At 41.0% G+C, this 21,872-nt stretch overlaps 1 non-coding gene across 1 annotated transcript; it reads left to right on the top strand.

Annotated features, from left to right (window-relative positions):
- Positions 1 to 7,752: 7,752 nt before the first annotated feature.
- On the top strand, positions 7,753 to 7,893 carry LOC138394898 (U4 spliceosomal RNA). Its single transcript, XR_011235416.1, has one exon. It is a non-coding gene; the product is annotated as a U4 spliceosomal RNA (small nuclear RNA).
- Positions 7,894 to 21,872: the final 13,979 nt, after the last annotated feature.

Raw genomic sequence — 21,872 nt, 5'->3', positions numbered from 1 at the left:
CCGCCGACTCCTGAGCAGAGGGACCCTAGGGGGCCTGGGCAGGGGCATCCCCTCAAACAGCCACGCGGGGGCCACTCTGCCACCCCCTGGCGTGGCTTCCAGAGGTCTCCCTGGAGCCAGATGTACCAAAGGCAAACTGGAGAAACAGAAAGAGGCTGGCTAGAAGTTAACCTCAGTTCTGTTACTGAGGTTACAGAATTTGTCCAACATTTCCCAGGTCACCCTTGTACCCAGAGCCTCTGAGATACGGCCCCACCATCTTGCCGAGACCACACCCAGCATTCTTGGAACAAGACAGAGCCTCAGTACCACATCCCGAGAGATTCCATCCTTCCCAGCTCCATGTGTACGCCAGAAAATGATTGTAAAAAAAATTGCATTAAACCATTACTTGGGATCACTACACATTTTTTTTTGTCCTGAAAAATAAGCTTACAACTAACTGATGGGAGTGGGGAAGGAAAGACAGGACAACCTTCACACTGTTGTTAATAATCTAAAAAAAAAAAAAAGAAAGAAAAAAACCCCCACAAGTATAGCAGGTAGCTGCATGAGCAGTGTATCCAGGGGAAGTTGTCCATACACGGTGTGAACCAATGGAAATCTCTCAACTGATGAAGCAAAAGCCGAAACCCCAAAGTCGTCAGGATTGAGGTGTGCCTTAGACAAGTCTCACCTGCCCAATGGCACTGGATAAGTGGACAAAAAATAAGTAAGGATATAGAAGAAATGAACATCATAATAATTTAAAAAACATAGACCTTACACATATGCATCGAACCTTATCCCTGATGAGAGCAAATCCGTCTTCTCAAGCACACGTGGAATAGTCGTAAGACTTGATCATATGCGAGGTCACAAGGAAAATATCATTAAATAATAATGAACTTCATGTGGAAAAATGAGCATTCAAGAATAGCTGGGGCCGGGCGCGGTGGCTCACGCCTGTAATCCTAGCACTCTGGGAGGCCGAGGCGGGTGGATCGCTCGAGGTCAGGAGTTCGAGACCAGCCTGAGCAAGAGCGAGACCCCGTCTCTACTAAAAATAGAAAGAAATTATATGGACAACTAAAATATATATATACAAAAAATTAGCCGGGCCTGGTGGCGCATGCCTGTAGTCCCAGCTACTCGGGAGGCTGAGGCAGTAGGATCGCTTGAGCCCAGGAGTTTGAGGTTGCTGTGAGCTAGGCTGACGCCACGGCACTCACTCTAGCCCGGGCAACAAAGCGAGACTCTGTCTCAAAAAAAAAAAATAAATAAAAATAAAAAATAAAAATAACAAGAATAGCTGGGAAGACACTACAGGTAGGGCAGCGAGGGGGAACTAGTCCTTTTAGCTCTAAACTATAAATCTGTGGTAATTAAAAACGTGTAGTGCTGGTACATGAAACATAGACAAACAGATCAATGGAATAGAATAGAATACCCAGAAATAGATGCAAGTAATGTGGAATTTTAGTGTGTGATAAAGGTGACATCTCAAATCATTGGGGCAAAAATGGACTTTTTAAATAAATTGTGCTAGAACAACTGGTTAGCCACTTGAAAAAAGATAAAATTAGATCCATACTTCATGCCATATATAAAAGTACATTCCAATGGATCAGGGATTTAGTTTTAACCTGTCCAGCTTCATTAAAAAGCTTATTAGTATTTTGCATTCAGATTGCATTGAATTTATAAATTTTTTTGTGTGTGCATACATATATGTCCATGTTGAGAAAGTAGTCATCAATTTCTATGTTCTTGAGTGTGTTTCTTAGGAAAGGCTGATGAATGTTGGTGAAGGTATTTTCAGCACCTGTGGAAAAGGTCATGTAATATTTTCCCTTATATTTCTTAATATGGTGCATCTTGGTATGGATTTTCAAATACTGGATTCCAGGAATTTGTGGTGAAATTGTATTTGTATTCCTGGGATAAATCGCAGTCGGTCACGGTGCATCATTTTCTTAATGTGGTGTTGAATTCTTTCTGTAAATATTTGATAGAGAATATTTAAATAAATATTTGTAAGTGATGATAGGCATATAATATTCTTATCTGTACTGTCTTTATCAAGTTTTGGTATCAATGTTATACCTGCTTCATAAAAATAATTATAAAAAGCAAAAAAAAAAAAAAAAAGACAAATGCCAAATGTTCTCCCTAAATTTCTCTTTCTCTTTCTAGAATGGCTAATAGAGGGATATTGGACTTCCTGGATTGCCTCTTTATGTCTGAAATGTATCTCATGTTTTTTATTCTCTCATTCCTTTTCTTGGCAGACTGTTCTAATTTTAGGTTCTTACCCCATGCAATATCTCCTCTTGTCGCTCTGATGATATTAATGAGAATTATGTAATTTCTCCTTTCACCAAATCACCCATTTATCCTGGGTTTAGTTATTCTGTTTATTCATCTTGGTCTTTGCCGCTACTGATGTTGATCTTCAGACACGTGGAGATCCTTGGCGGCCATTCCCATTTGCAGAGAAAGGCCTGGGTTGCTTGACAAAGGAAGCTGATCTGACTTCTTCGGACATTGGTTGGTTTATTGCCTTTGGCCAACTTTCCCCCTGTGACTTGCAAATATGAGCAACAGAATATGCTGCAGCCTTCGTTGGAAATGCGTGAGTATGTCGCAGGCGGGCGGGCCGGGGCCTGCCAGGGGCCACCAAAAAGAGGGTTTTACGCCAAGATTGTGAGACTGTGACTCCAGGCTAGTTTGATCATACAGCTTCATCAATTATAACTTTAAAATTTGCACACAGCCTCAGCATATGTGCATTAGTTATTTGTAAATCACATGTACAACTGTACTAGTTAATTATGTATGTTATAAAAATACACAAATAGAAATTATAAACAGATTTGCCAAAGATTCGATAAATGACTAATTTTTGAATGTGTATGTATAATATAAAATCTTTTTCTTTGCTACTTGTAGTAAATGATCACAGCAAAGGAACTGAATGTATCAAATCCGACATGATTGTTATTCTTCTTACTCCGTGTTAAGTACTGGTTCTGCCATTTTGTTGTGGGGGATATTCCTTGTATTTTTAGTATCATCTTCAATCTGTGGTTTCTTTGAAGAACATTTTTGAAGCCACTTGTCCATTTAGTGAAGGTTGCAGGAGCTTAAACGAGATCGCATAATCCACCTGTCCACCCAGCCAGCCCACGTGCACACGGCAAACCGCCACAGTGTTCCAAAAGTGAGTAGCTGAGGGAGGCTCCAAAGGCCTTTGAGGATCTGATCTTCTTTCTCCCCTCGGCAGTCCTTGCATGGCACCCATGGCCCAAGGCCGTCAGACACACACAGCTACTAAGGGTGCCAGTGTCGATCTGTATCGTAATTATCAGTAGAGTCTACTTTTGTATTTTTATAAAAATGGATATAAATAAAGGCCTTAGTACTTCCTTCTCACAAGCTGGTGGGTGGCCTCGAACTGTGCCTGGGATGCGTCTTCTCCTTGGTGACCAGAGCTCCAGGGTGCCAACATCCTCATGAGGAACCCTGCAATTCCCAAGCAAGTCATTCAATTTTATTTCAATTTGGATTGAAAGTCTGCTTCTGCTCCCTCCAGTGCCTGCCCACCCCCTGCCCACCCATACACGCTAAGCCAGATTCAGCCACAAACATGCTCTTGGGAAAAAGCTAATAATAGGAACCCTCTTTGGCCTATACTGTCCAGTTTTCCACAGTCCCCACTGCTCTCTAATGTCTTATGCCCACTCACATGTTTGAGTTTTCCACCCCTGCTTCAAAGTCTGGTTTATCCAGTTTGGAGCCAGGAGGCAAATACCATTGTTTCCAAGTGCTCTGCACATGGATTCCCTTATTCAGCAAAAACAAATTGAGCACCTACTACATGCTGGTCCTTCTAAACACAGGGTACAGCAGGTAATAAAACCAGTGTCTCTGCTGTCACGGAGCTTGCACTCTAGATGGGGGAGAAGGTGATGTTAGTGGTGATAGTATTAAACTGAAAAATTCAGAAAGAAAGGAGACAGAGGGAGAGTTGGGGCAGAGGGAAACTCTTCTAGACCAGCTGGGCAAAAAGCTCTTTCCAAGAAGTGCTGTTTGAGCAGAGACCTCTACAAAGTGAGGGAGGGAGTCCTGTAGGTGCCTGGAGAAGAACACCCCGGGCAAAGGGGCCACAAGTGCAAAAGCTCTGAAGGCGTAACGTGCCTGGAGTGTTTGAAGAGTGGAAGGAGGGTGGCCAGAGAGAGAGCTGTAGGAAATGCCACCCAAGGGAATCAGATGCCACATAGGCTTGAACATGCTAAGGGGTTTGGATTTTATGGCGACTGAAATGGGAAGTCAGCAGAAGGTCTTGGGCAAAGAAGCAACATGTTTGACTTTCTGAGAAGTTCATTGTGGCTGGGTGCAGTGGCTCACACCTGTAATCCCAGCACTTTGGGAGGTTGAGGTGGGAGGATCACTTGAGGCCAGGAGTTTGATATCAGCCTGGACAACAGAGTGAGACCCCATCTCTACAAATTATTTTTTAATTAGCCAGGAGTCCCAGCTACTCAGGAGGCTGAGGTGGGAGGATCACTTGAGCCCAGGAGTTTGAGGCTGCAGTGAGCTATGATGGCACCACCACACTCCAGCCTGGGCAACAGAGTGAGACCCTGTCTCTAAAAAAAAGAAAAGAAAAAGTTCACTGTGATTGCTCTGCAGAAAGTATACTTCCAAGCAAGTATTGAAAAAGGAAAAGGAAACCAGGTGCCATTCTAAGATACTCATTCTTTTCACATTTTAAGTTCTCTAAAATCAATGTGCATCTATAGTTGAAGGCTCACAGTCACTCTCAGTGAGTGGCACACATGGCCTAGTTGTCCTGCCCTGAACACACTGAGACGTTAAAAGTGCCTACAGCAAAACTTTCTAGACAAGTGCCAACAGCGTATAAGAAAATTCTGACAACACGACAGTGGAGTACGGTCTCAAGCCATAGGTAAAAGGGCTGAGGACAAAGCGGGTATGAAAGGAAGCAGAGGTGAGTGTCAGCATGCCCAAGCAGGAGTCAAAAGGGGGCAAACTCAGCCGGCTTTTTCACAGAAATTGACAACCTGATCTTAAAATTCAGATGAAAGTGCAAAGGGACCCAAAATATATAAATAATCTTGAAAAAGAACAAAGTTGGGGGACTCACAGCTCCTGATTTCAAAACTTACTACAGTGTTGGAGTAGTATGTTTTGCCAGTAAATGATACTGGCATCAAGGTAGAAAGATCAATGGAATAGAATGGAGATCCCCAAGATAAATCTAAGGATCTAAAATATAAACATTTACAGTCAATTGATTTTAGACAAAGATGTCAAAAAAATTTCAAAGAGAAAAAAATAGTCTTTTTAACAAATAGTACTGGGAAAATTATATGTCATATAAAAAAAGATAAATTTGGTCAGCTAACTAACATTGTAATTAAAAATAAACTCAAATGGATCAAAAATCCAAATGTAAGAACCAAAACTCAAAACTCTTAGAATGAAACATAAAAGAAAATCTTCATGATTTCGGGCTCAGCAATGGTTTCTTAGACATGACACCAAAAGCACAAGCAAACCAAAGAAAAAGTAGATAATTTGGCCTTCGTTGAAATTAAAAACTTTTATGCTATAAAAGGTACCATCAATAAAGTGAAAATACAACCCATATAATGGGAGAAGTTTTCTGTAAACCATATATCTGATAACGGATTTGTATCCAGAATAAATAACAAACTCTTACAACTCAGTAAGAAAAAACAACCTAATTTAAAAATGAGCAAAGGATCTGAACAGATATTTCTTCAAAGAAGAGATACAAATGGCCAATAAGTACACAGAAAGATACTCAACATCATTAGTCATCAGGGAAGTGCAAATCAAAATCACAATGAGACACTAGTTCACACCCGCTAGGATGTTTATGATGCAAAATATACAAGTATTGGCCTGGATGTGGAGAAATCGGATCCCTCATGAATTGTAGGTGGGATCATAAAATGGTGCAGCTACTTTGGCAAACAATTTGGCAATTCCTCAAAATACTAAACACAGAGTTACGATATCACCCAGTGATTACACTCCTCATTTTACACCCAAGAGGAATGAAAATATATGTCTACACAGACCTGTAGTTGAATGTTCATAGCAGCATTATTCTTAACAGCCAAAAACTGTGGAAAAACCCCACGTCTATCAACTGATGCATGGATAAACAAAACACGACATATTCATATACTAGAACACTATTCAGAAATAAAAATGATCGAAGTAATGATACACGCTATAACGTGACTGAAGCTCAAAAATATTATGCTCAATGAAAAAGCCAGACACATAAAGGACACATACTTATTTTATGGTTCTGTTTATCTTTTTTTTTTTTTTTTTTTTTTTTTTTTGAGACAGAGTCTCACTCTGTTGCCCGGGCTAGAGTGAGTGCCGTGGCATCATCCTAGCTCACAGCAACCTCAAACTCCTGGGCTTAAGTGATCCTACTGCCTCAGCCTCCCAAGTAGCTAGGACTACAGGCATGCGCCACCATGCCCGGCTAATTTTTTGTATATATATATTTTAGTTGTCCATATAATTTCTTTCTATTTTTAGTAGAGACGGGGGTCTCACTCTTGCTCAGGCTGGTCTTGAACTCCTGACCTCGAGCGATCCACCCGCCTCGGCCTCCCAGAGTGCTAGGATTACAGGCGTGAGCCACCACGCCCGGCCTGGTTCTGTTTATCTTGGATGTCCAGCAATGGCAAAGCTATAGCGACAGAACGTAGATTAGAGGTTGCGTAGCGCCGAGTGTGGAAATGAAGGGAGATTGTAAATAGTCACGAGGTTTCTTTTTGGGGTGATGGGAATGTTCTAAAATTAGATTGTGGCAATGGTTGCATAATTCTATAAATGTACTAAAACTCGCCGAATTGTGTACTTAACATGAGTGACTTTTATGGTATATACATTAAATCTCAGTAAAGTTGTTTTTAAGAAGTGAACCAGCTCTATAACAGCCAAGGCAGCTGACGAGCCAGCATCAGCAGCCCTCATCCTTTTAGGAGCTGTTGTAAAGAGTCCTGCGTCACCTACACTCTTAATGGTTCAGAAAATTGGGTAAAAAACAGGCACATCAACGACTCTGAGTTCAAAGGGACTTCAGTAGAGTGAACTGTGACTGTGGAGAAGTATTGGCCACACCTTAATCCAGTGGCTCCCTAGTGTGGTCCCAGACTCGCAGCGCCCGCATCAACTGGGAGTTTCTGAAAAATGCAAATTCTTGGGCCCCACTGAATCAGACCTAAATCAGAAACCCTGGGGGCGGGGCCCAACAATCTGTGTTTTAACAAACCCTGCGGGTGATTCCGATGCACCCTCAAGTTTGATAATCAACAATGTATTCAATTATTCCACTTATATTTTTCTTCTCATATATGTGTAAGAATAAGATCGGATTTTAAAAATCTATATCTAAAAACTCTAATAAATGTTTGTATAAGTATAAAAATAAGAATTCTAAATCCTAAGAAAGCACTATGACATCTCTAATCTTTTTCTTTCTTTTTTTTTTTTTTTTTTTTTTTTTTTTTTTTGAGACAGGTTCTTGCTCTGTGGCCCAGGCTGTCTTTCGTCTTCATTTTATTTGTGTATTGTGTTGATCACTGTTCTGTGCTTTCCACGAGGGCAGGGACACGGGTCTGCCCTGCGGTCTCTGCGCCCCACAGCCGCAGCCTGGAGCCCGGCAGCCGGACCGCGCATGAAAGGTGACGGGCAAGCTTTGCGCAGTGGCAGTATCGTAGCCAATGAGGTTTATCCGAAGAGCGATTATTGCTAATTGAAAACTTTTCCCAATACTCCGCCATGACGACTTGAAATATAGTCTGCACTGGCGATTTTTGACAGTCTCTACAGAGACTGAAAAAAAAAAAAAAAAAAAAAAAGGTGATGGGGACCTGTTTTCATGTGTGTCTCCAGTTACAGAAGATGCTCTGGAGTTGTGTCTTTCATTGTACATGCCCTCATTTCTCTGTGCTTTATTCCTGGAACTCCATCATTTGGATATCGGCCCTCTTCAAGCAGTCCTTGAATTTTATCTTTTCTCTCTTATTTTCCATCTCCTTTGGCTCTATCTTATGGAAATGTCTTCAATTTTATCTTCCAAGCATTCTATTAAGTTTATTTCTTCTATCATACTTTTTAATTTTCCAGGAGTTCCTTTTTGTTCTCTGAGTGCTCCTTTACTTTTATTTAATAGCACATCCTGTTCTGTTCTTTTTTATGACTGTATCGTGTTCTCTTATTTCTCTGAGATTATTAATGGCTATTCTTTTTAATGTTTCCTTTTTCCTGAATTATCTCTGTTTCTTCCCAGGTGCCTGCTGTCTGTTTGAGTCATAATTTTTCATGTTAGAGCATTTTCTTAGTGATCTGATTCTCCTTGGTTTTCTATTCACGTTTGGAGGTTAGGGCCTAGGAGGCTGGCTGGCACCCATGGACCCTCAGACCGTGGCCTTGCATGGAAGGTGGCCCGACTGGGTCACTGTGAGACAGGGAACTGGCAGGTACTGCTTTGGGGATGGCATTGCTGCAGGCGATGTCTGGGGCACGGCTTTCGGCATTGCCTAACTGAGTCTGGAAGCCTCCAAAGCTTCAAATTGCCCTGATCAAAAGAGGACTGAGTCATGGCAAGTTCCAACCGGTTAGAACCAAGATGGTGGAGAAACACCGCCTGCCCTGAATATCCCTCCCCTGTTTAGCCTGCTGCTTAAATAGAAAGACAACAGGAGCCAGGGGCTGGTTCTCCTCTGCAGGGCCAGCCTCTACTCTCTGTGGGGTAGACTTTCTAGAGTTTCCACAGGGGGCCGGTTCTCTTCTGCAGGGAGAACTTGCATGTGCTCTGACTGTGGAGTAGACTTTCTAACTTTCTATAGTTTCTAAATAAGTCTCGCTTTCACTTTATTTTGTTGGCTGCTCCTGAATCCTTTCTTGTGCAAAGCCAAGGACCCCCTTGGATATCGAGTGGCTCCCAGCATCAACTGCCGGGAAATACCCGGGTGTGGGACCCTTAAGTCTTTTCCCTGGGCTGCTCAGGGTCACTGGCAGGAGTTTGCCTGTAATATGCGGACTTAGGAAGAGGGCTGGGTGGGTCTCCGCTATCAGAATGTAAATGGTTGCTTTATTCCTATTTATTTATTTTGAGACAGGGTCTTGCTCTATCACTCGGGCTAGAGTGCAGTAGTGTCATTACAGCTCACTGCAACTCCTGGACTCAAGTGATCCTCCTGCCTCGGCCTCCCGAGTAGCTGGGACTACAGGTGTGCACCATCACACCAGCTAATTTTTCTATTTTTTTGTAGAGATGGGGTCTCCTTCTTGCCCAGGCTGTAAATGTTTGTTTTATTTCAGTAGAGTTCACCAGCCTTCAACTGGGCTAATGTCCCCCACCCACCTCAACTCACACTCACTTTTCAGATAATAAACCTTGGTCTTCTGCTGGGGTGCGGGAAGGAAGTTTCCGGATGCGCAGGGTGGGAGTGGGGAGACGAGAATCCAATTGCTATATACGTTTTTTAAAATTACTATTTTGACATGATGTTAGATTTCATATTCAAGGTGCTAAAGCAGTAGAATTAACAAATTAGAATTGTATGTCTTAATGGAGTACAAAGTGATACTATGCTAGATGTACCCAGTATTAACATATTATTAATTAACATATCCAGCATCTCAAATACTTATCCTCTTGTCTAAGTGATACTTTGTATCCTTTGGCCAATCTCCCCCCATTCCCCCACCTCTGGTAACCACCGTTCTGCTCTCTGCTTCTATATGTTTGTTTAAATTCCACGTATAAGTGAGAACATGTGGTATTTGTCTTTCTGTGCCTGGCTTATTTCACTTAGCTTAATATCCTTCGGGTTCATCCATATTGTAATAAGTGACAGAATTTCCTTCTTTTTTTAAGGCCAAGTAATACTCCACTGTGTGCACATGCCACAGTTTCCTTATCCATTCATCTATTGATAAACACTTCTGTTGACTCCATATCTTGGCTATTGTGGATAATGTTGCAATGAACATGGGCGTGCAAATGTCTCTTCAACATACTCATTTCAGTTCCTTTGGATATACACCCAGAAGTGGGATTGCTGGATCATGTGGTAGTTCTATTTTTAGTTGTTTGAAAAACCTGTACACTGTTTTCCATAATGGCTGTATTAATCTACCTTTTCACCAACAGTGTCCAAGGGTTCCCTTTTCTTCAAGTCCTCACCAAGACTTTTTATATTTGATCTTTTTGATAGCAGCCATTCTAACACATGTGAGGTGATATGTCACCATGGTTTTAATTTGCATTTCCCCAATGATTAGCAATATTGATATATATGTTCGCCATTTGTATGTCTTCTTTTGAGAAACATCTAGTCAGTTCCTTTGCCCACTTTTTAAATTGTGCTATTTGTTTTCTTGCTATTGAGTTGCTGAAGATCCTTATATATTTTAGATAGTAACCCCTCAGCAGATGTATGACTTGCAAATATTTTCTCCCATTCCATAGGATGCTTCTTTACTCTGTTAATTATTTCCTTTACCATGCAGAAGCTTTTTAGTTTGATGTAATCCCTTTATCTATTTTTGTTTTTGTTGCTTGAGTTTTTAGAGTCAAATCCACAAATTCATTGCCCAGACCAATGTCAGATAGTTTTACCCCTATTGATATGGAACTTTAGATTATAGTTTTAAAATCTTTCACCTTTTCTGATATAAGCATTTATTGCTATAAATTTCCTTCTCTACTTTGTGTTAGCTGCATTTCACAAATATTAATGTGTTGGTTTTTAATTCAGTTCAAAAATACTTTCTGCTTTCTCTTTTAATTTCTTCTTTGACCTATACCTTATTCAGAAATGTATTTAGTTTCCAAATATTTGGGGTTTTCCAGATATCTTTCTGTAATTAATTTCTAATATAATTCCAGTTTAATCAGAGGCTATATTTTGTATGATTTGCATCTTTTTTAACTTATTAAGACTTCTCAACCAGAATATGGTCTATCCTGAAAAGATGCATGGTTTTGTTATTTGACGGAGTGCTCTATAAATATCAATTAAATTAAGTTGATTAATAGTGTTAAGTTCTTCTACATCCTTACTGATTTTCTGTGTACTTGTTTTTTTGGTTATTGGGAGGATTGTTGAAATATTCAACTATATTTGTGACTATAGCTATTTCTGCTTGCATTGCTATTAGTTTTTGCTTTATATTAGGTCATTAAAAATGAAATGTCCAATTTTGAATCAAAAGTGTGGTTTATTATATCTCAAACAAGAAGCAGTACAATTAATCAAAGTATGTGCCTAAACTATCAACACAGTTTTGCCATCCTAATGGTAGCTTGTTTATGCCAGCAGTGAAGAAGCCTGGAGAGCAAGTGGCAATGAAATTGGAAATGGTGTTTTCCACAGCTTGTTGAGAATTGAATATTTTTCCTTGCAAGAAGTGGTCCAAAGCCTGGAAGAAGTGGTAGTCAGTTGGTGCAAGGTCTGGTGAATATGGTGGATGACAGAGAGTTTCCAAGTCCAGCCTCTGTAGTTTGAGCAGTGTTGTTTGTGCAACACGTGGTCTAGCGTTGTCTTGCCTATCACTAGTGACCAATCTCCGCTGCTTAATTGCAAGCATCCTTATCATTTGGTCCAGTTGGTTGCAGTAGACATCCGCTGTAATCAACTGACCAGGTTTCATGAAGCTGTAGTGCATAATACCAGCGCTGGACCACTAAATAGACACCATTAGCTTTTTTTGATGAATATTCAGTTTTGGACCATGTTTTGGCACTTCATCTTTATCTGACCATTGTGCCGAATGCTTGCGATTGTCATAATCCATTTTCATCACATGTGGCAATATGGTATAGAAATGGTTTGCCTTAGTGTCATGACAGCAAAGAAAGGCAAGCTTTGAGACGATTTCTCTTCTGGTGCTTGTTTAATTCATGCAGTACCCATCTATCCAGCTTCTTTACCTTGCCCATTTGTTTCAAATGGTCCAATATTTTTGGAATAGTAATGTCAGACTTTGCTGCTAATTCATGTGTAGATTGAGATGGATTTGCTTCCTCTACAGCTTTCAGTTCATCATTATGCACGTTGGTCTCAGGTATCCCTCGTGGCTCATTTTCAACATTAAAGTCACCAGAACGGAACTTCTCAAACCGTCAACATACTTTGCATTCATTAGCCACATCCTTCCCAAACACCTTGTTAATATTTCGAACTATCTGCATTGCATTGCTTCCACAATGGAACTCATATTTTAAAATAACACAAATTTTTTACTTATCCATGGTTTCACAAAAATTGCTCTAAAATTATTTTTGAAAGATAATCAGAAGGCTGGGTGCGGTGGCTCATGCCTGTAATCCTAGCACTCTGGGAGGCCCAGGCGGGTGGATCATTTGAGCTCAGGAGTTGAAAACCAGCCTGAAACAAAAGCAAGACCCGTCTCTACTAAACATAGAAAGAAATTATCTGGACAACTAAAAATATATAGAAAAAATTAGCTGGGCATGGTAGTGCATGCCTGTGGTCTCAGGCTGAGACTGAAGGAGGCTGAGGCAGGAGGATTGCTTGAGCCCAGAAGTTTGAGGTTGCTGTGAGCTAGGCTGATGCCACGGTACTCTAGCCTGGGCAACAGAGTAAGACTCTGTCTCAAAAAAAAAAAAAAAAAGATAATCACAAGCCAAAATATGTGTTTGAAAGAATGAGGATGTACCTTCACAATAAAAAAAAGCCCAAGAAGTGCCACAGTGAAATGTCAGAGAAATCAGCTGTCAAACTTAGTACTTAAGGAAATCGGACATTTCATACCTAATAACCTAAGTATTAGGTATTAAGTAACCTAATACTAGTAACTAGTATTAAGTATTATATATTTGAAGCTCTCTTCCTAGATGCATAAATGTTTAAGATTGTTGTATCCTTCTAATTAATTGAACTATTTATCATTATGAAGTGAACTTTTCATCTCTAGTAATATTCTTTAGTCTGAAATCTGCTTTGATGTTAATACAGCTACTGCGGCTTTTTCTTTGAAACTAGAGTTGACGTGGCACATTTCTTTTTCTTTTTTTTTTTTTTCACTTTTAACCTATTTTTGTCTTTATACTTCAATTGAGTTTCTTGAAGTCAGTATAAAGTTGGGTCATCTTATTTTTGTACAATCTGATAATCTCTTTTCATTGAAAGCATGTTTATACAGGCTGCTATGAATTGAATGCATCCCCCTAAAATTCACATGTTGAAACCCTCTCTCCCATGTGATGGCATTAAGAGGTAGGGACTCTGGGAGGTGATTGGGTCATGAATGTGGAGCCCTCATGAAAGGGACCTGTGCCCTTAGAAGAGATGCAAGAGAGCTTGCCCTCCTTCCCCGCCGTGTGAGGACACAGCAGGAAGACACTGTCTGCAAACGGGAAAAGGCCCTCCCTGACCACGTCTGTCAGCACCTTGATCTTGGACTTCCCAGCCTCCAAAACAGAGGGAAATAAATGTTGTCTTAACCACCCAGTCTGTGGTATTCTGTTACGGCAGCCTATGCTGAGTAAGACACATACCTTTTAATTAAGCAGTTGTTTATACTATTTACATTTAATGTGATGAATGGTATGGTAGAATTTAATTTTATCATTTTGCTGCTTGTTTTCTATGCATCCCATGTACTCTTTGCTCCATTCTTCCTCTCCACTTAGGTCAAACCTTTCTTAGTACCCTATCCGATGCTGTCATGACCGGTGGGAACAGGAACTATTCCTGGTCCTGTTTGAACTCTGAGGATTGTTCCCACAGATCTTTCCAGAATCAGGTAGTTTCTCGTATGTACACAGTGATCAGTTCTCAACTAAAGGCTGGTTTCCCTCCGCAGGTCTTGGGGGTTCTTTCTCTCCGCAGCTCTCTTCTGCCCAGTGCTCTGCCCCCACACTCTGCACACCTCGGCTTCCCCTCCCAGCCCTGCACCCTCAGCTCAGGCAGCCTGGAAACTCGCCTTAGGCAGGAACTGGGCAAGCACAGGCACATCGCGTTTCCTGCCTCAGGGATCTCCCGGGTGCTCCACTGCCTGCTGTCCCCGGTCTCAAAAGACATTACTTCATGTATTTTGTCTATTTTGTCCAACGTTTGGTTGTTTCAGCAAAGTGGGTAAATGCAGCCCCCGTTACTCCTCCTTGACTGATAGCGAAAGTCTGCAAGTCAGACACATACAAATTTAACATATGATAAAGAGAGCAATTCCAATCCATGATAAAGTGTTACTATGTCGTGAATGGTTTTAGAGAAAGCAGCAAAACATATGAGAAAATATCAAATTTCATCTTAATTTTATTCCAAACACCAAAACAAGCTATAGCTAGACAAAAGAGTAGAATACAAAACCTTAAAACATGAAAAAATTAGGGGAAAATACCAATGAATGTATTCATAATCTCTATACGGACAAAACTTTCTAAGTATAAAAAATGCAAAGAAGTAGAAGTAAAAACTTTAAAGACTGATTTTTTTGTTTTTAATAAACTTTTTACTTTGGAATAATTTTAGATTTGCAAGAAAGTTACAAAGATAGTACCCGGAGACCCCATAGGCCCCTCACCCACCTACCCCGAACGTTATCGTCTCACGTTATCTCAGACGTTTTGCCAAAACTGAGAAATCAGCATTAGCATGTCACTATTAACTAGATTCCGTACTTTATTCCAATTTCACCAGATCTGCTGCTAATGTTCTTTTTTACCTGTTCAATGTATTCAATCCAAGACATACTTGTGTTTAGAAGACATACTTTGTCTGTGTAAAAATTCTTCAATTATTTATTTGAAAATGCAAAAGCAAAATAGGAAACTAACAAACTGACAAAAAATTCTAAGAAAACAAAAAGTCAATTAGTTCTTAGAAATCAATAGATAAAATACTAACCTACCAACAGAAAAATAGACAAAGGATGTGAACAGATAACTTTATTTTAATATAGAGGGGAGGGAGTGAGAAGAGGGGTTCAATTTCCTTTCTTTCTTTCTTTTTTTTTTTTTGAGACAGAATCTCACCCTGTTGCCCCACTGTCATTGTAGCTCACTGCAGCCTCAAACTCCTGGGCTCAAAGGATCCTCCTGCCTCAGCCTCCGGAATAGCTGAAACTACAGGCATGCGCCACAATGCCCAGCTGATTTTTTCTATTTTTAGTAGAGACGTCGTCTCGCTCTTGCTCAGGCTGGTCTCAAACTCCTGAGCTCAAGCGATCCTCCCACCTCGGCCTCCCAGAGTGCTAGGATTACAGGCGTGAGCCATCGCACCTGGCCCAGATAAATTTTTTTTGAAGAATTACTATTTATTGCCTAATGAAGGTAACTTTGAACCTTACTAGTAATCAAAGACTTTTTTTAGCTATCACACTGGCAATTAGTTAAGGAATGATACTAGTCAGGTGTTATTAGACAGGTCCCCCAAAATGCTGATGGTGGGAGTATGATGTCACACAACTGTTCTGAAAAGCCTTAAAAACAACCACTGGACCATTAAATCTATATTCAAGAATTAATCAAAATTGTGGGCAAAAGTGGCTGGGCACACAGCTGCCAAGCCCCCAGGTGGCACCCCAACTTTCTTGCCTGCTTCCACAGCCACTGGGGACACCCCACTAGGGCACTGCGTGGTCCCTAGGCCCTTGTTGATTCTGCTTCCCCAGGTGAGGAGAGGAAGGGAGACGAGGAAGAAAAGAGAAGGGAACACAGGAAGGAAAGAGAACATGAAAAGAAAAAAGAAAAAGGGAAATGAAGAACAGCATTCACATTTAATGAAGAAAAGTCAGAAACAATCTAGAAATCCACCAGCAGGCAGATGTTGGATATATTTTACATATATCTCATACAGTCATCAAAACTCGGTTTTTAAAGAACACTTGCTGTCATGAAAAAAATGTTCATAATAAATTTAAGTGGAAAATATAGGCCAAAATTTATCATTCCATCTGTGTACACTGGGTTATGAGGAAAAAAGAAAACAAAAATTATCATTCCAATTTTTTAAGAGTTAAAAAGTATGTCATATAAGCATAGAAACTATGCATGGTTACACCTAGATAACTGAATTTATTGATTTTTTTGTGTTTGTACATATTACCCAAATATTCTACAATAAATATGATTTTAAAAAAACACTGAGCATTCCCTTTTAACGAGTTCTAATTTCTGCATAATTTGCATGTGGCTTATGGGACTGAAAATATGTTTTTCTTGGTTCAATACCACGTTTTTGGTCTCAATGTTCTCGTCTGTCAGGAGCTTCCCTGCTGTGCATATGATTAAGTACATAGATTTTCTTTTGAACCAAAAGGAAATGTTTTTGAAAGTTCTTAGGAGATCAATCCAGAAGAACAGAACTAACTCTCCAAAGAAGAAAGAGAGGTGCGCGCCGTCCGTATTTGGTGGTCTCTCTCTAGCCCGTGTCTCAGACGCGGAGCAAAGCTCGGGCCGAGGCCAGCAGCCTGCTCTGCTGACCTGCTCGGCGGGGAATAGCGCGCGCAGGGCCCGGGCAGGCCCCGGAGACCGGGAAACCGCAGGGGGGCATTTTTCAGAGCTATGAAAGAGAGTAGGCAGAAACAAGACCTCCTAGTGCCATCTGAGGACACGTGCTGTCCCAGGAACGAGGCTGGCGTGGGCTGGCCTCCCTCTTTACGACATCCTGGAGAAGAGACTTTGCCATACATCACTTAAAGTCACATAAAGAGCCTTTACAGAAAACCCAGGCAGTGACCGCACAACCTCCGGATCTGGGGAAACGCCCACCATGCCTGTCAGCAGCCCTTGGCTGTCTCAATCGGTGTTTCTCTAAGTGGCCTGCAGGCCACCATTCTGGGTGCTGGCTCAAAACCCCAAGTCCAGAGCCTCATCCCAGTCAGATCTACCAAAGGGGAATTTCTGGGCGGTGGAGCCCGGGGATCTGCACTTTAACGCACACCAAGAAGTCTGATGCGCGTTACACTCCGCGCATGGCTTCTCCGCATCCTGCCGTTACTCAGCGGCGGAGAATGGGCGGGACTAGTCATACGTGCAGAGAATTTCATTTTTCCAGGCATCGGTCAATATGTGCTATGATGTGTCCACGAGCTCAGTGCCACCAGTCCTAGTCTAGGGGGGACAGCTGTGTCTGCTCAGAGCGGGGGCAATTAATTTTGTTTGGGAAGGTTGCGTCAGTGCAGACGTATTCAGCCGCAAGTCGCAGAATATCCAACCAAACGCAGCTTCAGGTCACAAATTTCTAATTATCTATTAAATGAAAAAGTAGAGGACAAGCGTTCTGGATTTGCGGCGCAGATCAACAGCAAGGCCCCTCCCCCTGGCCGCCACCCTGCTTTGCCATCCTCGGCAGCTGCCGGAGTGGAGCAGATCTCACCTCCTTTGTCCTAGACATAATATTTCTTTTAATTCAGCCTGAAGTCACAAGTCACATGAGCACTTTTCTGCTTTTTTAATTTCCTTTTCTTTTTGGCAGCCATATCCATTCTGACTCATTTGGAGTCAACTAATACTCTCACTTTTTTTTTAACATGTACTGCTGCTAAGCTATTTCACACTGTCTGTATTTGGCACAGACTTTGCTTTATTTTGCTGTGTTGTTTTTGAAGGTAAAGCTAAGCTTTTCCCAGACCAATCCCTTGCATGGTGGCTTTGCACAAAAGGAGTCAGTCTCCGGCAAAGCTGCGGGAGAAACATAGCACAGCGCAGTACTCTCGGCAATCAATCCTGTTCAGCCGCGCGGCTTGGGGCGGAAGCCCTGGGCCAGTAGAGGAGGAGGTGCCGTTTCAACTATGAGTTCTTACGTGCAAATTCTGCAGAGGTTCAATCAGCCTCCTGATTATGCCAGCGCGGGGCCTGATGCCCGCCACCCCCCTACCCCAAACACACATCTCAGGCTGGTAGGCGGGGGCTGAACCCAAGGTTCCATCATGCCATGGTTATTTTTTCCTGCCCCTGAGTACATAAAGTGTGTGCTGGTACCTAACGCTTTTCTAATTACGTAGATTAAAAATCCCTCTGTCTGAGAGTGTGGGGAGGTGAAGGCCGGACAGAGTGCAGGAAAGGAGAGAGCTGCAGAGAGAGAAAGAACCCCGAGGGCCGCAGAAGGTTCCCCTGGAGAATTCAACCACATGTTGATCAGCACGTTAGTGTGAGGAAAGCTGCCCAAGGCTGGGAAAGAACAACCCAGAACGACTAGACGAGCTCACCTGGGGCCAGTTCCCACTAGTCAGACTAGAAAAAACTGGTAATGCACAAGGCGTGGCGTAGGGTGTTCTGGAAAGGTCTTGCCCTACAGAACAGTGTTCTGGCTCCACTTAACAAATCCTAAAAGCAAGACCCTAAAGGATAGAAATGTTTTTAGTTACTTAACTATACTCCAGAAGAAAGGTCACAAATGTATTATTTATAAAAACACCCAGCACCCACTGAGGTGAAATTGCATGCAATCAAAGACTACAAAGCATGCAAAGAAGCCGGAAAACAGGATCCCTAGTGAGACGAAAAGGCAATGAAATGAAAATGACCCAGAACGGACAGAAGTATTAGAATTAGCAGATGGGGACATTACAACAGTTACTATAATCGCATGCTCTAAGTTCAAAATGTTAAGTAGAGACATGGGATATATAAGAAGATTCTAGAGCTGAACACTGCCATGTCTGAAATGGAAACTACAGTATCTAAGATGAAAAGCATAGTGCATGGGATGGATTAATGGCGGGTTAGATATGGCAGAAGGAAAGAACAGTCAGCTTGAAGATGTAGGGAGAGAAATTATCCAAAATGAAACACATGAGAAAAAAGAATTTTAATAAATGACAAGAGCATCAGTGACCTGTGGGACAACTTCAAGTGACTGATACACATGTAATTGTAGTCCCCAAAGGGAGAAGGGACAAAAAAATTATCTGAAGAGATAATAGCTAAGAATTTTCCAACCGTGATTAAAATTCTAAACAAGAAACATAAAGAAAATGACACCAAAGCATACCACGATCAAGTTGCTCAAAACCATGGATAAAAAAGAAAAACTTAAAAGCTGCTGCCAGACAAAAACATACTCTGGGGAAAAGAATCCTTATGCAATAAATGGTGCTGGGAAAACTGGATAGCCACATGCAGAAGACTGAAACAGGACCCACACCTTTCACCTCTCACAAAAATCAACTCACGGTGGATAACAGACTTAAACCTAAGGCGTGAAACTATAAGAATTCTAGAAGAAAATGTGGGAAAGACTCTTACAGACATTGGCCTAGGCAAAGAATTTATGAAGAAGACCTCAAAGGCAATCACAGCAACAACAAAAATAAATAAATGGGACCTGATTAAATTAAAAGGCTTCTGCACCAAAAAAAAAAAAAAAAGCTTCCGCACAGCCAAAGAAACTGTCATGAGAGTAAGTAGACAACCTACAGAATGGGAAAAAATTTTCACATGCTACACATCCGATAAAGGACTGATACCTAGAATCTATTTAGAACTCAGGAAAATCAGCAAGAAAAAATCAAACAACCCTATCAAAAAGTGGGCAAAGAACATGAACAGAAATTTTTCAAAAGAAGACAGAAGAATGGCCAAGAAACATATGAAAAAATGCTCAACATCTCTAGTCATCAGGGAAATGCAAATCAAAACCACAATGAGATATCACTTAACTCCAGCGACAATGGCCTTTATCAAAAAGTCCCATAGCAAAAAATGTTGGCATGGATGCAGAGAGACAGGAACACTCATACACTGCTGGTGGGACTGCAAACTAGTGCAACCTCTGTGGAAAGCAATATGGAGATAACTTAAACAGATACAAGTAGACCTACCATTGGATCCAGCAATCCCATTTTGGGGCACATACCCAAAGGAACAAAAGACATTCTATGACAAAGACATCTGCACCGGAATGTTCATAGCAGCACAATTCACAATTGCAAAGATGTGGAAACCACCCAAGTGCCCATCAGTACATAAGTGGATTAATAAAATGTGGTATATGTATACCATGGAGTACTACTCAGCTATAAGAAACAATGGTGATATAGCACCTCTTGTATTTTCCTGGAAAGAATTGGAACCCATTCTACTAAGTGAAGTATCCCAAGAATGGAAAAATAAGCACCACATGTACTCACCAGCAAATTGGTTTCCCTGATCATCACCTAAGAGCACATTTAGGAATAACATTGATCGGGTGTCGGGCAGATGTGGATGGAGGAAGGGATGGGTGTATACATACATAATGAGTGCGATGCGCACTATCTATGGGATGGACACGTTTGAAGCTCTGACTCGGGGTGGGGGGGGGAAGGGCAATATATGTAACCTAAACTTTTGTACCCCCACAATATGCTGAAATAAGAATAAACAGAAAAAAAAAAAAAAAAAGCTGCTGCCAGAAGAAAAAAAAAGACATGTTACATACACAGAAACAAAGATAAGAATGTCATTGGCTTCATCATGATGTAAAAAGTGTACATAATGACCAAGTGATGATTAATCCAGGAATGCAGAGTTGTTTGAAGAATTTGGAAAATTCTTAGCAATGTTGCAGGATACAAGATCAATATACAAAAAACAATTTTGTTTCTGTATACTAGCAATGAACACATGGAAACTGAAATTAATAAAACAATTCCATGTACATAGCATCCAAAAATATGAACTAAGGGGCAAATCTGACAAGATATGTGAAAGGCTTGTCTGTTGCAAGCTACAAAGCACTGCTGAGAGAAGTTAAAGAATACATAACAAATGGAGAGGTATATCTCGTTCAGGGGTCAAACCTCAATACTATTAATATGTCAATTCTCCCCAAATTGATTTGTAGATTCAATGCAATCCCCGTCAAAGTTACAACAACATTTTTTGCAGAAATGGAAAAGATGATTTTCAAATTTATATGGATTGCAAGAGGCCCTGTATAGCCAAAACAATACTGAGAAAGAAGGAAAAAGCTGGAGGAATCACATGTCCTGATTTCAAAACTTATTATAAATACACCATAACCCAGATAACATGACAATGGAGCAAAGACATTCAGATAGGTCAATAGAACAGGAAACAGTCTAGAAACAGACTCACATACATATGGACATCTTATTTTTTTAAAGACAGTTTTTTTAGAGCAGTTTTAGGTTCATACAAAATTGTGTGGAAGGTACAGAGATTTCTCATATACCCCCTGCCTCCAGACATGCACAGCCTGCCCCGTTGTCAACATTTCCCACCAGAGTGATACAGTTATTACAACTGATGAACCTGCACTGACACATCATCATCACCCCAGAGTCCACGGTTTACATTGGAGCTCCCTCTTGGTGTTGTACGTTCTTTGGGTTTAGACAAATGTAGAATGACATGTATCCACCATTATAGCATCATACAGAGTATTTTCAATGCCTTAAAAATCCTCTGTGCTTCACCTATTCATCCCCTCCAACTCCTGGCAACCACTGATATTTTTACTGTCTCCAAGTTGCCTTTTCCAGAATGTCATATAGTTGAAATGTACGTATGTAGCCTTTTCAGCTTGGCTTCTTTCACTTAGTAATATGAATTTATGTTTTCTCCATGCCTTTTCGTGGCTCGATAGATCATTTCTTTTCAGTGTTGAATAATATTCTATTAGCTGGATGTACCACAGTTTGTTTATTCAACCACCAACATTTTGGTTACTTCTAAGTTTTGGCAATTATGAATAAAACTGCTATAAATATCTGTGTGTGCAGGTTTTTGTGTGGACGTAAGTTCTCAGCTCCTTTGGGTAAATATTGAGCAATGCAGTGACTGGATCATATGGTCAGAGTATGTTTAGTTATGTCGGAAACTGCCAAAC

The sequence above is a fragment of the Eulemur rufifrons genome, chromosome 14 (assembly GCF_041146395.1).
Source record: "Eulemur rufifrons isolate Redbay chromosome 14, OSU_ERuf_1, whole genome shotgun sequence".
Taxonomy (NCBI): Eukaryota; Metazoa; Chordata; class Mammalia; order Primates; family Lemuridae; genus Eulemur; species Eulemur rufifrons.
This window is presented reverse-complemented; position numbering and strand designations above follow the sequence as displayed.